The following is an 8230-nucleotide window of genomic DNA, read 5'->3' as shown; positions in this document are numbered from 1 at the left end:
AGGGAAGACACCTTTCTTAAGGCTTTGATGCATGTTAAAATACATATACTTATCAGATATTTTTGTCTCTATTAAAAATATGAGATTGTTTTTTGTTTTGTTTTTGCTTGGTTTTATTTTGGGGTTATATTACCATTGCTCTTTAATGCTTTATATTCAAGGTGATAATAGGTTAGCAACAAAAATATTATTAATCAGCTTTATATCTTGTATATCTGCTGTATTTCCAAGAATGTCTTAATTAGTTTAAACTATTTAAAATTCACAGATCTCTGAGGTATATAGTGAAGAAAACTGAGATGCAGAGAGGTAGTGTTACTTGTGTAAGATCAGACAGCCCTGGGTTAAGTCCCAAGTCTTGCAAGGAAACCAAAAAAAAACTAACTTTATGTCTTTTGATATAAGTAAATGAGCAAAGGAAGAGCCAATTTATAAAACAGATTAGTAAGCAAACATTTAAAAATTCATCTTGCAGGAGTTCCCGTTGTGGCACAGTGGAAATGAAACCAGCTAGGAACCATGAGGTTGCGGGTTTGATCCCTGGCGCCTTGCTCAGTGGATTAAGGATTCAGCATTGTGGTGTGTGTCGCAGACACGGCTCGGATCTGCTGTTGCTGTGGCTGTGGCATAGGCTGCCAGCTGTAGCTCCCATTGGACCCCTAGCTTGGGAACCTCCATATGCTGTGGGTGCGGCCCTAAAAAGACAAAAACAAATAAATAAAATAATAATTCATCTTGCCAGTAATCAAAAGCAAATTAAAGGAACCAGAATTTTCTTCAACATATTCAGTGGCAAATTCAAATGTAATTCTAAGAAGCATGAGAAAAGAAATTCTTCCACTCATACTGCTAGTGAAAATGGGTACCTGAAGGCATTGAAAGTGGTAGTTTACATCTAAAGACTTAATGCTGTAATACTCCTGCTTAGGTTAGTTTTTGGGCATCTTTATTAAGTTTTATTTTTCCTCACTTACACTAAGCTGCACATTTTGGGTTTTTTTTTGTTTGTTTGTTTGTTTTGTCTTTTGTCCTTTTAGGGCCCTGCCAGCCCCACATGGAGGTTCCCAGGCTAGAGGTCTAATCCAAGCCGTGTCTACAACCTACACCACAGCTCGTGGCAACACCGGATCCTTAACCCACTGAGCGAGGCCAGGGATTGAACCCACAACCTCATGGTTCCTAGTTGGATTCCGTTTCCACTGTGCCACAACAGGAACTCCTAAACTGCACATTTTTAAAGTATACCACTTATTATTATTATTGCTTTATTATTGCTTTTTATGGCCACACCAGTAGCATATGGAGGTTCCCAGGCTAGGGGTTGAATCAGAGCTGCAGGTGCTGGCCTGTGCCACAGTCACAGCTACGCCAGATCTGAGCTGTGACTACAACCTACACCATAGCTCATGGCAGCGCCAGATCCTTAACCCACTGAGCAGGGGATTGAACCTGCCTCCACATGGATACTAGTTGGGTTTGTTTCTGCTGAACCACAAGGGAACTCCCCCCCCCCTTTTTAATATTTTTTAAAAATATTATTTTCCATCATGGTCTATCCCGGGAGATTGGATATAGTTCCCTGTGCTGTACAGTAGGACCTTGCATCTATCGACTCTAATAAATGTAATAGTTTGCATCTACTAACCCCAAACTCCTAGTCCATCCCACCCTTTGCCCTCCGGCCTTGTCAACCACAAGTCTGTTCTCTATGTCTGTGAGTCTGTTTCTGTTTTAAGGATAGGTTCGTTTGTGTCCTATTTTAGACTCCACATATCAGTGATATCATATAGTATTTGTCCTTCTCTTTCTGACTTACCTAGTATGAGAACCTCTAGTTGTATTATTTTGTTCTTTTTTTTTTTTTGTCTTTTGTCTTTTTAAAGCCGCACCTGTGGCACATGGAGGTTCCCAGGCTAGGAGTCGAATTGGAGTTACGGCTGCTGGCCAGTGCCACAGCCACAGCCATGCTAGATCCGAGCCGTGTCTGCGACCTATACCACAACTCATGGCAACACTGAATCCTTAACCCACTGAGCAAGGCCGGGGATCGAACCTGCAACCTCATGGTTTCTAGTCGGATTCGTTTCCACTGCACCACAACGGGAACTCCTATTTTCGTTCTTTTTTATGGATGAGTAAGTAGTCCATTGTGTATATGTACCACATCTTCTTAATCCATTCCTCTGTCAGTGGACATTTAGGTTGTTTCTTGGCTTTTGCCAATAGTGCTGCTATGAACATAGGGATGCATGTATGTATCTTTTTGAATTATACTTTGCCCAGATATATGCCCAGGAGTGGGACTGCTCGATCATATGGGAGTTCTATATTTAGTTTTCCGAGGAATAGCCGTACTGTTTTCCATGGTGGTAATACCAGTTTACGTTCCCACCAAGTGTGGGAAGCTTCCCTTTTCTCCACACGCTTTTCGGCATTTGTTATTTGTGGACTTATTGATGAGGGCCATAATGAACACTGTGAGTTGAAGCCTCCTTGTAGTTTTGATTTGCATTTCTCTAATAATTAGTAATGTTGAGCATCTTTTCATGTGCCTACTAGCCATCTGTGTGTCATCTTTGTAGAAATGTCTGTTTTGGGCTTCTGCCCCCCCCCCCCCCCCCCCCCCGCCTTCTGTCTTTTTTTTGCTATTTCTTGGGCCGCTCCCGCAGCATATGGAGGTTCCCAGGCTAGGGATCGAATCGGAGCTGTAGCCACCAGCCTATGCCAGAGCCACAGCAACACGGGATCTGAGCCGCATCTGCAACCTACACCACAGCTCACGGCAGCGCTGGATCCTTAACCCACTGAGCAAGGCCAGGGATCGAACCCGCACCTCATCGTTCCTAGTCGGATTCGTTAACCACTGCACCACAACAGGAACTCCTTGCCCATTTTTTGATTGGGTTGTTTTTTGTTGAGTTGTATGAGTTGTTTTCAGTAATTTTTAATATATGTGTGCACCTGTGAAACCATCCCCACAATCAAGGCAATGAGCGCATCTCTTGAGGTTAAGTTTGGAAGTATGTTGGTACGAGTGGCAAAAAGTACACTGGAGGGTGACGAGAAGTAAAATTTAAAAAGCCAAGTGGCCACTGCAAAGTGGTGGTAGAGGGACTGTGGATGGCACCCTTATAATTTTGCCCACAGAGGTAGCTACACATGACAGTTTTAAACATATTTGTCATCTTCGTGGGGAGGTAATTACCTCTTAAATATTATTTAATCAAACCTTTCCTTTGGGGGCTAAAATATAATCTTTTTAAAATATAGGAAAGCACTGTGGTTAAGAGATTTGGGGACATTATACACAAGTAAAGTTTTAACAACGGAAGTGGGAGCCAACAGATGGTTGCCATCTTTTAGTCTTACTGTGTAAGACATTTGAATGAAAACACCACCATCCCTTCTTACCTTTTATAAAACAGAAGACATCCCCATGCAAGGGGGTAGAAAGGACAGCGTTTTGGAGGAAGTCCTATAAATTAAGCGAATGTGACTGTGAAAAATGGACTCATCCTTATTTTTCTCGTTTTGTGGAGCCATCTTAATTGTAGGGATGGTTTCATAAATGTGTACATATAGCAAAATTTATTGAACACTATACTTTGAATATGTGCAGTTCGTTCCCACAATTGATAACCAGCGTTTGAAGACCACTGGTATAAGCATGGTCTTGGGAATTGTCAATTCTTTTTTTTTTTTATTTGTTGATTAACTTAATTTAATTTTTCTTTTTTTAATTACTCAAATGAATTTATCACATCTGTAGTTGTATAATGATCATAACAGTCCAGTTTCACAGGATTTCCATCCCATAACCCAAGCACATCCCCCACCCCCCAAACTGTCTCCTCCGGAGACCGTAAGTTTTTCAATGTCTATGAGTCAGCATCTGTTCTGCAAAGTTCAGTCTGTCCTTTTTTAGATTCCACATGTCAGTGAAAGCATTTGATGTTGGTGTCTCATTGTGTGGCTGACTTCACATATTACTTGATTGATTTTATTACATTTATAGTTGTACAATGATCATCACAACCAAATTTTATAGCATTTCCATCCCAAACCCTCAGTGCGTTCCCCCCACCCCCCAACCTGTCTCATTTTGAAAGTCTGTGAGTTAGTATCTGTTCTGCAAAGAAGTTCATTGTGTCCTTTTTTATAGATTCCACATATAAGTGATAGCATTTAATGTTGATATCTCACTGTCTGACTGACCTCACTTAGCATGATAATTTCTAGGTCTATCCATGTTGCTGCAAATGCCACTATCTCCTGCCTTTTAATGGCTGAGTAATATTCCATTGTATATAGGAACCACATCTTCTTTATCCACTCCCCTGTCAATGGACTTTTAGATTGTTTCCATGTCTTGGCTATTGCATATAGTGCTGCAGTGAACATTGGAGAATATATATCTTTTCAAGTCATTGTTTTCTCTGGATAGATGCCCAGGAGTGGGATTGCTGGATCAAATAGTATTTCTATTTTTAGCTTTCTGAGAAATCTCCATACTGATTTTCAGAGTGGTTGCACCAATTTACATTCCCACCAACAGTGTAATAGGGTTCCCTTTTCTCCATTTCTGGGAGTGCTGCTTATTAGCTGGGTGACTTTGGGTTTATTTTTTAATTTCTCGGAGCCTTTGTTTGTTCATCTGAAAGAAATGGATAAAAATGCCTACTACAGGGTTACTGTACAGATTAAATGAGGTAGTGCATAAATTTCATACCTTGTAGGTACATATTATCTTCCCTATATTCAGCCTGCAAAGTCTGTTCCTCACAACCACACATTTGTACTTTTGTCATCTATTTGTGTGTAGAGTACTGTCATTTCAAAGGAGTGATTCAAGTCTAGAGAGTGGTATTGTTTTAATCCCAGCAAAGAAGTGACCACAGTAACCACTTTGGTATGATTTGTAAGATGTGGAAGGGGGGTGTTTTGTCCTAAAAAGACCCACAAATGGCCTGTAAAATTATTGCTTGAGCAAAAGACCTGGGATAGAGATTGAATCTGTATTCTTCGTGTTCTCTTAGGATTTGTTCTTGTGATAATCTTACTGTCTGTTTACTGTATTTCATACAAAGAAGCCCTAGTCAGGGTTCTAGAAATGCTTATATTATAAATCGGTCTCCTGTGACATTTAATTAGATACCTAAGAAATATACAGTGACTTGGTCACTTAAAGCTTGGTTGTTCCCTTCATTTTAGAGATATGTTAAAGAGAGAAAAAGTAGAATGCTTAATACATTGCTACTTGGCCAATAAATTATATGTGTTTCCAGTTGGTATCTGTCTTAAGGTACTTAGAATAGTTATATATGTATCCATTTTTTCTTTCTTCTATTAGGTTATAAACTCCTTGAAGGCAGGATTCATGTTCAGTTCTTTTCATCTTTTTTAAAACTTAGTTTTTGGGGAATTCCCATCGTGGCTCAGTGGCTAAAGAGTCCTACCAGGAACCATGAGGTTGCAGGTTCGAACCCTGGCCTTGTTCAGTGGGTTAAGGATCTGGCGTGGTTAAGGATCCAGCCTTTTGCCGTGAGCTGTGGTGTAGGTCGCAGATGTGGCTCAGTTCCTGCGTTGCTGTGGCTGTAGTGTAGGCCGGTAGCTGTAGCTCCAATTAGACCCCTAGCCTGGGAACATCTGTATGCCACGGGTCAGAGCCCTAGCCCTAAAAAGCAAAAAAAAAAAAGAACAAAACAAAACACTTAGCTTGTTGGCTTAAACAAAGTAGATAGTATACATTGCTTGGTTGATTGAATAGCTGAGTCTTCATACGTGTTAGAGTCCTGACTTCTGCGGGTACCAACACTTTCTCCAAAGAGTGAGGAGGAGAGGACAGTAAGCAATAATATCCCCTTTTCAGTTCCATTAACATCTTTCTTAGATCTGTAATTTCTAATAATTTTGGGTGTTTTGTTTGTTTGTTTGTTTTTGTCTATACTCGCAGCATGTGGAAGGTCCTGGGGCCAGGGATCAAACCCGTGCTACCGCAGAGACAACTCCAGATCCTTAATTCACTGTGCCACAGTGGAAACTCCAGTAATCTCTGGTAATTTTGTCTCTCTTTTTTTTTTTTTGCTATTTCTTGGGCCGCTCCTGCGGCATATGGAGGTTCCCAGGCTAGGGGTCCAATCGGAGCTGTAGCCACCGGCCTACGCCAGAGCCACAGCAACGTGGGATCCGAGCCGCGTCTGCAACCTACACCACAGCTCACGGCAACGCCGTATTGTTAACCCACTGAGCAAGGGCAGGGACCGAACCCACAACCTTATGGTTCCTGGTCGGATTCGTTAACCACTGCGCCACGACGGGAACTCCACAGTAATCTCTGGTAATTTTAAAGCTTCGGAACTCCAAGAAATTTTAATTATAAAGGAATTTCTCTCCAGAAAGTTTCTTCTTTTCAATGATGTTAAAAAAATAATTCTTTCATACCTTTTCATATTTACTATGTAAATTGTCTCAGAATTTTAAAAAGAGGGAAAGTGGAGTTCCCGTCGTGGCGCAGTGGTTAACGAATCCGACTAGGAACCATGAGGTTGCGGGTTCGGTCCCTGCCCTTGCTCAGTGGGTTAACGATCCGGCGTTGCCGTGAGCTGTGGTGTAGGTTGCAGACGCGGCTCGGGTCCCGCGTTGCTGTGGCTCTGGTGTAGGCTGGTGGCTACAGCTCCGATTCGACCCCTAGCCTGGGAACCTCCATATGCCTCGGGAGCGGCCCAAGAAATAGCTAAAAAGACACAAATAAATAAATAAATAAATAATAATAAAAAGAGGGAAAGTTATCCTATTTACTTTGTGAAGCTAGTATAATTATATCAAAAACATGAAAATGATAGTAACAGTGCTATCTTTAGATTTCTGTTAAATATAATCTGAGAAACTTAAGTAGTTTACCAGAAGGTGTAATTCATCAGTGTTAGTATTGTTTCTTTAAAATCTCTTTCTAAAGAGAATTAGAGACATCTAAGCAGTATAAGATTATCTTAATTGCTACCTGTAAAGACGTTAAGTAAAATTCAGTACCCTTTAAGACTCCTGCTTCTGGCTAAAGCAGACTAGCTGTATCAGACCACCCCTGCTGCCAAAAACTAAAAAAACAAGGTGGAACATAAAAAGCAACTCTTTAAAGGCACTGGAAGCTGCGGTGGTATTGAGGACTTTGAGAGGCCGAGATCCCCCCAAAGAAGGGAAGTCTAAATTAGAGGCAGAGCTGTTCCCTGGGGACTCAGGTGCAGGATTGGGCATTGCTGCAGCTGTAACTTAGACCACTTCTGTGGGTGGGTTCAATCCCTGGCCTGAGAATTTCTGTGTGTTGCAGGCACAGCCAAAAAAAAAAAAAAAAAAATTAGAGGCAGAATAAACATTTGCTGCCACATGACCCCTCGGAAGCATTTGCCAGCTCGAAAAGCTATGACTGAAGAGCTGATCAGAAAACTGAGGCTGAGAGGCTAAGTAGAATGTTCAGGCTGAGGGCAAGTGGGACACAAAAGGGATGTCAGGGAGGACTGGAGAAAGGACCCTGGAAAACGCCCCTGAGGAGTAACGATGAACACAGGATCGGTCTGAAACACATCCCTTGCAAAAACTGAAACTTAGTCTCGAATTGGCTAAAATAGATTGAAACAATTTACCTCTACTCTAAGGCGCCTGCCAGAAGCAAAAGTAAATGCTTTCTCTAGAAGCCCAGATACCTCCATAACTTTTCCACCCAGTGACTAATGTTCAAAAGCTAGTCATGTAAAAAGACTGAACCCCAAGAGAAAAGACCGGCAGTAAGGACATCCACAAACGATCTCCAGGATTGGAGTTCTCAGACTTGCACTTTAAGATAACATTGGTTAACATGCTCAGAAAAAAATTAGTAAAAAATAGAGTCAGCAGAAAACTGAAAACTATAAAAAATGTTAAATAGAAATTCTAGAATCGAATATTACAATAATAAGGGTTTTATAGCAGATAAGCACAGCTGAAAAGAGCATTTGTGGACTGGAAGACAGATGAGAAGAAAATATCCATATGCTAAAGCACAGAGAAAGAAGAAACAGAAGAAGTAGAAATAATAAATGACAACAGTAGCACCGAAAGCAGGAAGAGGGTAAATATGTTTTAAACATTCTAAGGTCCGGAGTTCCTATCAGGGCACAGTACAGACGAATCCAACCAGGAACTGTGAGGCTGTGGGTTCGATCCCTGGCCTTCCTCAGTGGGTTAAGGATCTGATGTT

The sequence above is a fragment of the Phacochoerus africanus genome, chromosome 14 (assembly GCF_016906955.1).
Source record: "Phacochoerus africanus isolate WHEZ1 chromosome 14, ROS_Pafr_v1, whole genome shotgun sequence".
Taxonomy (NCBI): domain Eukaryota; kingdom Metazoa; phylum Chordata; class Mammalia; order Artiodactyla; family Suidae; genus Phacochoerus; species Phacochoerus africanus.
Note: the sequence above shows the minus strand (reverse complement) of the source record.